Genomic DNA, 9,585 nt, shown 5'->3' on the forward strand with positions numbered 1-9,585 from the left:
GACGTGGCCTAGAACATATCCCATGAGTGCTGAGTACTAAAATCAGACATCAGTCTTTCCCACCCTATTGGACTCCATAGTGCAGTGCAGTACAGCAATTCTATACAGTCCATTTCATCAAATTTTTGACCAAAACTCAGTCTATTTGGAGTCAAGAATCATAGCCCTAGTCTATGTCTCTGAATGGTTCAAACAGGACTATCTTTGATTGCATTGTTGGGAAACATTAGCAACTTTATTTCAGGCTCCTGGTTGGTGACACCATATTTGGTGTTTCTGACCATGTGAAGGTCTACACATATTCACTTTCTTTACTATTTGCTCAGGGCAGATCAACCCCCTTTTCTGCTGAGCAAAATAGACTCTACAGTGTAAAAGCTCAAGCTCATGACCTTCTTTCCATCTCAATCCACTCACCCTGGCTGCCCTCAGAGGTGGTTTTCAACCTTTGGTATTTAGCAGTAGAAGAGAAGAATGGAAGCTAAATACTGTCTGTAAAGTGTTGCCATTTGTCACGCTGGTAATGTAGGGTGCCACTCCGGGGTGACTGGCACACAGTTAATAAAGACTGTTGGGAATAGAGATCAGATCTCTGGAGATGTCTGTGCAGCACAATAAAGGTGTGACTGTACCAAGAGCTGGCATATCTGTGCAAGCCTAACTAGCTAGTAAGGTGATGGAAGAGCACAGATTTTAGACTGGAGTCCAACAGGGCACAGATTTTGCACTGGAGACCAACTGTTAGCACATGCCAAATAACATGCACATAACTCCATTACTACCCACACTTTTCCTGTTGGCTACACTTCCATTTTGTACAACCGTGAGCACTTTTCTAGGCTTACTGTAGTTTTGGTGTCTTTCTTTAGCATGTCATCCTCTTTTCTCCTACTTCAGGAGAGCACTGAGAGCCCTCAGTCTCCTTCTGCCCCATTTTTCTTTAGATTTCCTTTCTTTCTGAGCTTAGGGAAAATAGACTTTGCCTGCACTTTTGGAGTGAAGAATTGCTACTTGCTAGTATCCCCACTGCTTTCTTAAGGACTCTTAAGAAATGACTCTTATTCTTAGCCATGTTTGCAATGTTCTGGTGTGTCACAGTTATTACTCATTGTTAATTTGCTGATGGCCTCATCCCATAAGATTCCCTGTTGATTTAAGGTAAGATTTGAAACAGGTCAATTGCACATTTATTTTTTTATAAAAATAAACAGGATATAGCTCATTCCCTTCTTTGCCACAGAAGCCTTCCTTACTTTGAAGTTCTGACATCACCATTGATCATTTTTAAAATTTATCCCATCAGCATCACACTGAAATAAATTAAGCAACCTGAGGAAATAATGTAAACTGGCTCAGTGGCTAGTTCCTTCCTCCTCCTTATCAAAGAGAACTGTTTTAGCATCACAGCAGTAAAACAAGTGGCTGTCTGCAAGTCATCCAAAGATGCTTGTCAGTATGGTTGCCAATGCATCTGAAGTACATTAATTCATCTTAATACCAGCAAGGACTGTCATACTCAGCAATTCTACTGGGAAATTCTACAGAATTTGAAAATGTCACAGGGTCATTTTAATAGGTTGAATTATGTGTTATCATAGAAGAAGTCTTGAGAGCTAATGAATTTAACCACAAGTCGTAGAGTTCCATGAAGCCCAGAGTGCATGAAGCTCAGCAACAAATGAGTACGTTGCAACATGCCTGTCAAGTGATTATTTTCAAAACCTCATTGGAGTCATTAAGATTGCACAAGCAAACTGAAGTGGATTCTCCTTCTTGCTACAGTAATAGAAAAAGAAAAAGAAAAAGAAAAAGAAAAAGAAAAAGAAAAAGAAAAAGAAAAAGAAAAAGAAAAAGAAAAAGAAAAAGAAAAAGAAAAAGAAAAAGAAAAAGAAAAAGAAAAAGAAAAAGAAAAAGAAAAAAAAGAAAAAAAAAAGAAAAAAAAAAAAAAGAAGAAAATCAAATAAATAACCTTAAACTGTCAGGTTTTTCACCAGTATCAGGAAGCCTTAAATTGTGCATGACAAAGCCGTGTATCAGTTGGATACTCACTAGACAGTGAGTTCTAGTGAAAGACATTGTGTATTTCCAAGCTAATTCAAAATAGAGAGCTAAGAATATGCTACAAGAGAATGATGTCTTGTAAGCTTCTAAGTTGAAAGTCTCAGACTTGTTCCTTCTTCCATCTTGCATACTTCTTAGTGTATATTGACATTCCTTTACCTTAAATTTCTTTATCTTTTATACAAAAAAAAAAAAAAAAAAAAAAGAAAAGAAAAGAGGAAGATGCTAAAGCTGTGCCTACCTGAATTCTTTCCTCATACAGAAGCTATCTAAATATGATCAGGATGTCAGTGAGACTGACCTCCCTCTGTTTGATTCTATTTCTTGTTATCTTTTTATTTTTTTTTTCCTTCCTCTCTTCCCATCCCATATTGTCTTTTCTTGTCATAACTGCAGGAGGGTCACAAATTTTCAGAGCTTTTTTCATGTCTGTGATATTTTCCTATCTCATTACCAATGCTTACAAAGTATATGATATTTGCAGGGTTCTAGTATTGTCTTAGCAAATTTGACATCTCAGCTTAAGGACCTGTTTCTAACCTCTAGCTTTGCTTAGTTTACAGTTTAGAAGAAGAAAAAGTCAGGTTTCATGCACTTCAGTATGAGCACACTTTTTCTATAATTAAAACAAAATTGTTCATCAAGCACAGATCTTACTGTAAAAATGCTTTAAAAAGATACATCAGTGTATCTTTTGGACACATAAAGCAAAACAAAATCACAACAAAAGTTCTAGACATGTAGAATAAAACCTCACTCCCTTCTGTAACTGTATATAGATGCATTTAATTTTTTTGTAATTCATGTGACCGAATACTTTTTTATTAATTTCTGGCTAAATACAGTACTATCTGTCACATACCATAAAAGAACAGGACTAATTTTGTAGTTATGTTTTTCTTCTGAATTAAAGAATCCATTATCTGTAGATAAAATGCTTTTAATCTCCAGAATTACTTGTTAAATTCAGGGGTACAAGGGTACCCTTAAAAAAATCTACTAAATTTCTGTCTCTGTACTTGATTGTGGAGCCTACATCAGATCACAGAAAAAAATATATGTATATATATTTGATCACTGTGGAAAAATTTTTGACAGTTTTGTGAAGAATTCACAGCTTGCATCTGGATGGCATTTTATTGAAATTTCCCCTAAATAAGTTTCTTCAATATTTACTGTGATTACTAAAAAGATAGATCAAACAGATCCAATTAGAAGAATGGTTGCAATGATCCTTTATTTGCCATTGCCTGAATTACAAAGGTTCCAGACCAAAAATAGGTACTGCAGTACTTAAGCCAGGCAGACACACCATCAATGGCCATCATACTCAGTATGTGTAAGTCTTGTGTGAACAGACTTGGAGAAAGAACATGCAAACCCTCACCTTAAAATACAAAGCAAAACCAAAATTCTTAAAATGTTAAAACATTTGTTAATCTTTTCTTCTTGATGTTTTTCTTGTTTTTCTTTTTCTTCTCCTTTTTCTTCTTCATTTTTGCCTTTGTGCTTCCTGTTTTTGGCCAGATGACGAAACAGAAATGAACTGCAAGAAAATCTATCTCCTCCAAACCAGACTGGTTTGGATAAGCGACTTTTGGAATCATCCAATAGAATTTCCCAGACTTTTGATGTTTACCCAAAAGTACACACCCACTTTTCATGCCCCCAGCCACAGACATGACAATGAATGCCCCATAAAATATAATATCACCTCTGTCCTTACAATTCTTTAAAGTTTCTTAAATTCTTTTAGTCCATTATTTTATTCCTCTTCTATCCCAAAGAAACACACACCTTTTTTTTTTTTTTTTTTTTTTTAATTCAATTTCTTATTTTAAATCCCTTGGATCAATAAAAGGTTCAGCTATTTTCCATATCCCCTCCAGACAAGTGAAAAAAAAAAAAAAAAAGAAAAGAAGAAAAATATTTTTTTGAAATGTTTATCCCACTTGATCCTTTCTTTCTCCTAGGAACAATCTTTTATCTTAGTAATTAAAGGATGAAGACATGAATCTTAAATGAACTGTAGGGTTTTTATTTTTCTTTTTGTATTTTTCACTCTCCTTTCCTTGTCATCGTCTCTGGATAACAAACAAAGAAAGAAAAACAAACAAACAAACAAACAAAACAACTAGCTGTTCATCTATTCACTCTGACACTTGTCAAGGACTACATCATTCCATAGGTATCGAGGTATCTTAAGGTCTATCTTTGGGTCTTCAGGCCCAAATTACGGGCCCTAGTTTTGAAAAGTTCTTTCTGTGTAATTTGCATATAACCTCACAATGTTTAAACCTTGTTGTCTCTAAATATGTATGTCTCTGATCCAGTTTCTTCTACTTCCTTTTCTCTCTTTCCTCCATCTTTTCCCCTGTTCTTTGTTTTTGAATGTCTGGGCTTCTTAATCTTTTTCTCCTTCTTTTTCCAAGCATTTTAGTGATGGAAACATTTCCCAACTTTTATTCTTCTAAAAAAGATTGAGGAACAGTCTGTGCAAATTGCAGTCTGTTTCACACTGGGAGTGGAGCAACACCACTCCAGGCAGTGCTCCAGGAAGGACTGAAGCCACCAAATGCGTGAGAACTTTTCAGAGCACAAAAAGAGAGCCAAGGGTATTCACCTCTGCAGGCCATGCTCAGCAACGGATGTTCTTATGGAAAGTGGTATAAAAGATACTTCTACACTGGAAATTAGAGATACTGGAGAAAGTACTTGATGGATTCTCCTGTGGCTTGTAAGCGCAGACCTGAATCCTATCAGTGCAGAACTGCATCGAACCTAAAAGAGCATTATAATGCCTTGTGCCTCACTAAGCTACAGTGCCTTTCAGACCTCCCAAATGTAGTGGACAAATGTTGTGGAGAAGAGCTGTCTTCCAACACATTTTTAGGGTGTACATCATATACACATCTTTGTTATACAACCTACCTACAAAGAAATAGGTGTCACTGTCTTATCTTGTCAATACCTTCAGCTTGCTTTTGGGTTGTGATATTTACCTGGCAGCTCAGGTAGATCTTGATATTCTGTCTCTATCACCATTTTCTGATGCATATAAAACATTCAGGGAAATGTTTGTATGAGTATTCTTTTTCAAGATGCAGTTGTCCCTCTCAGTATTCTTTTCTACTCTTCTTAGTATTCTTGGTTTAGCCATGAGCTGAAGAATGTAACTTTCAATTTTTCTTACACTCTGTTTTTAGAAACATAAATAAGTTATTTTGCCTTTTGCCAACTTAAAAATATTCAATATGCCCACTCCTGAAAAAAAATAATGCATAAATGCAGCAATATAGTGGTTCTCCTATTTAGCTATCAGCAAGTAAGTGCAAGAACCTGATAAATCTGTGACCTATACAAAAAGTATGGGTAGAATTTGTACAGGGTTTTGTTTGCTCTGTATGTTGTTAAGAGTTCAGATAGATATGGAACTTCCTCTTTCTCCAACACAAAAGTTCTTTGAAAAAAGATCTCTGAAAAAAAAAATGCTTCTATAAACTTGTTCTTATATGCTTTTTACATATATATATATTATTTTATTTTATTTTATTTTATTTTATTTTATTTTATTTTATTTTATTTTATTTTATTTTATTTTATTTTATTTTATTTTATTTTATTTTATTTTATTAATATTTTTTTTTTCTTAGTGAAAGGGAAATTGAAAGATCATGGCATCCTGAAGGTTAGGACAGCTAAACCAGACTAATCCCCACACCAGTCCTGCTGGCAACTCCTTCAGTAGTATCAGCAGCCAGATGTGGAGCCAGCCAGCAGCACAAAGAAATCCAGCCAGGAATACAGCTACAGTTCCACATATCGATGCTGGAAAAAACGCATTCCGGAGCTTGGCGTCGGTGCTCCAGTGCTTGCCAAGCACACCCTAGGAGTGGCCACACATGTGCTGGCTTTCAAAGCAGAGGAGCAGAATGAAAACAGGGGAGCTGTGTGAGCTACAGTGTGAGCAGTACAGAACACTGTGCCATGGTCCATTTCTTTTGTCTAGAAAAGAGATTTTCCTGAGAATTCAAAGTGAGGGTAAACATATTTTCCCTGATGCTTAGGAACCATGTTGTTTTCCTTTTAAATCCAGGACTCTAGATTTATTTATTTTTATCTTATTTATTTATTTTTTTCAGTTCTGGTGAAACTGTCCTATTATTATAGGACATTATGTACATATATATATATATATATATATATAAATATATAAATATATATAAATATATATATATATATATAAATATATATATATATATATAAAGGCCTTTAGTAATATCTTTGATACTGTCCATCACAGAAAGATTCTATAAAAATTGTACAGCTGTGAGATAAACAGGTTCACGTTAAGCTGGGTGATGAACTGACTCAATGGTAGAGCTCAAAGGGTTGTAGTGAATAGGCGTACATCTGACTGGTGGACAGTCATCAGAAGAGTTACGCAGGGCTCAATTCTAGGGCCAGTTCTGTTCAACATTGTTATCAGTGATCTGTATTTAGGGTTTGAAGGCTGCTGATTATACAAAACTGGGAGGTACTGTTGAGTCTCTAGAGGCGATGAGAGGCCTTGTAGAGGGATCTAGATTAATCAGAGCACTGTGCCATCTGTAACAACATGAAGTTCAGCAAAGAAAAATGCCAGATTCTGCACCTGGGATGGAGTAATGTAAGACACAGACTGGGAGATGAGTAGCTAGAGAGCAGCTCAGCAGAAAGGGACCTGGGGGTGCTGGTGACAGCAGGCTCAACATGAACCAGCAGTGCGCCCTGGCCGCCAAGAGCACAAACTGCAAATTTTGGGATGCATTAAACACAAAAGATCCAGACAGCCAAAAGATATGATTCTCCCACTGTTTAATATTGGTACAGTATCACTTTGTGAATATTGTGAATATTCTAGGCTCCACAATATAAAAAGAATGTTAAGTTACATGAAAGCATGCAGAGGAGGGCAGCAAAGCTGGTAAAACGGCTGGAAGGAGAGGTTGAGGACACTTGGGTTGTCCAGTCTGGAGAAGAGGATGCCAAGAAGAGACCTCATGGCTCTCTGCAACTCCCTGAGGAGGGGAAGGGCATAGGGAGGTGCTGGCCTCTGCTCCCTGGGAAATGAAGAGAGGATGTGTGGAAACAGCACAAAGCTATGTCAGGGGAGGTTCAGACTGGACACTGGGAAATTTTTCTTCACTGTGAGCATGATCAAACACTGGAACAAGCTTCCATGTGAGGTGGCTGATGCCCCATGCCATTCAAGAAGCATTTGGGTAGTGCCCTCAGTAATATAGTTTAGCTTTTGTTTAGTTCTGAAATGTTCAAACAGTTGTTCTCAATGATCTGTGTAGGTCCCTTCCAACTGAGCTATTCTATTCTATTCTGTTCCATTCTGTTCTATTTTATTCTACTCTATTCTTCTCAGATATCCCAAGTTACTTGATTGGGAATTAGTCGGGGTGGCAGTGCCGCATTCAGAGAGCTGTGCAAATCCTTGTTTGGTTCTATTAAAATAAAAGACGTCTATCACAAAAAAAGGATTTGACTTGCATTACAGCTTTCACCTACAAATGTGTTCTACTAAATGATGAGCTCTTGGAAAGGTAAGAACGACTGTACTGTTTCAGGCTAGGAAGAATCTGGTATTCAGTCTCAGCCTGTTACCCTGCCTCCAACACTGACCATAAGATGGCGGCGTCCATCTGGTATTGCCTGAGGAAAATTCTGTCTCAGTGTCCCAGATCTACTTTTCCTAGGATTAATCAACAGATCTATGGTCCTCCCTCTGTATACATACAGTTGGCTCGTAAACTTCATGCTGCAACTGCAAACTAGGGATGGGGGGTGGGGTGGGGGGAGGGAACTGCCTGATCAGGTAAAAAAAAAAAAATAAAAATGAAATGAAACATTTAAAATATAAATACAACAAGCAAATTAAGGACATTATGGTGTATTTCATATGTTGTAGCCTGGCTGTGATGTAGAAGCTCTGGATAAATTAAAGACCTTTAAAGACCTTACTTACATGTGCTGTGTACAACCAAATAACCCCACAGCTCATACTAGAGGGGAAGAAAAAAGTAGACCCATTTGTTAACACTCTTCCTCTATTAAGTTACAGGTAAAACAAATAAGGATTTGGTATTCACAAAGAAAGAAAAGTTGAGATAATGGAGCTGCCTTTGTGAGAGGGGCTGAATTAATCCAAAGGATTTGTGGTGATAAAATCTAAGCCTATCCTTCCCCTTCCCTCCCTTTCCCTCCCCTCCACTCCCTTTTTTTCCTTTCTTTTCTTTGCCTTTTTTTTTTTTTTTTCTTTTCTGTAGTTTTTTTCTGAAACAATGTCCAAAATCTTATCTCTAAAGAAAAGCTTTGAAAGTGGAAAAATATTCTGCAGGCCTTGGCGTTCTCAGAATGCTTGGACTCTTTAAAGATGGTTGTAATTGCTGGAGAGAAGGAGAATGTCTAATCAAGTCAAGAACAGCAATGCTGACTTTGCTCAGTAACACATAGCTGCCAACGTAGAAGCAGTTGTCCAAGATGTCCACATGTGCAAGCTCCTGAGCAATGGCTGTTTTGTGTGATGTTTGGTTATTTAATTTTCAGCCAGTGAAGGTTTGCTCCTAGAACTTGATAGTTTTCTCCCTGAAATAGAGAACTGAAGATTAAAAATATTTGATTAATAAGTTTTTTAAAGTCTTTTCACATTTGGAATAAAACTGAAGAGTCCAGTTAGGAGGGGCCTTGAAAGATCATGTAGTGCAACTGCATTTTTATATCCAAGAATAATTGGGCATCTGTTAAGTGTCTGATATTCTTCTGCATTAATTTATTAAACGATCTTCAGAAGCCAAATCTTCTATAAGCCAAAAACCATCACATGAAAGAGCAAACAAATACAATTTGTGAGCTTTATATAAAACAAAACAAAACCGTTGCCATAAATGCTCTACAAAAAAGTAGCAAGAGAACAGGTGTGTATGTTAACTCTCCTCCTGCATGTGATAACCATTCTCAGCCAGGGAGATTTTCTGAAATTGGTGAGTTTCTGTGATAGCCCTCTCCCTCAAATGCTGGAAGACAGGCATATTTATTGTAGCTACTCCATACTTTGACAAGTAGTCCCACAGACCTACTGACCTATTGCATCTCTATTGACTTCCTTCATAAGTATGTTTTCAACTCTCCTGATAACAAATTTGAGTAATCCTGATTCCTGACTTTGCAGTGAGTAAATAAACAGTTCATTATGTGTACATAATCTGCAAACAAGACACAACATACCATTGACACATTGCCATAATTCTCACTTACCACAATTGATTTTCTCTGAACATAACATGGCTTCTTATGGTATTGTTTACTCTTACCCTGCTTTTTTCCCATTCTTGTCTTTTCTCTCCTGCTGTGTCGTGTAGCTTTTTTTGGTTACCTTATTGTCAGGCTCTTTTCTTTCCTTTCTATTCTTGTGCTGCTGAGTGGCTCCCAAGTTTCAGTAAGTGGTCCCTGTTGATAACTTCCTCATCAGGTTTG

This window comes from Netta rufina, assembly GCF_964035555.1.
Source record: "Netta rufina genome assembly, chromosome: Z".
NCBI classification, from domain to species: domain Eukaryota; kingdom Metazoa; phylum Chordata; class Aves; order Anseriformes; family Anatidae; genus Netta; species Netta rufina.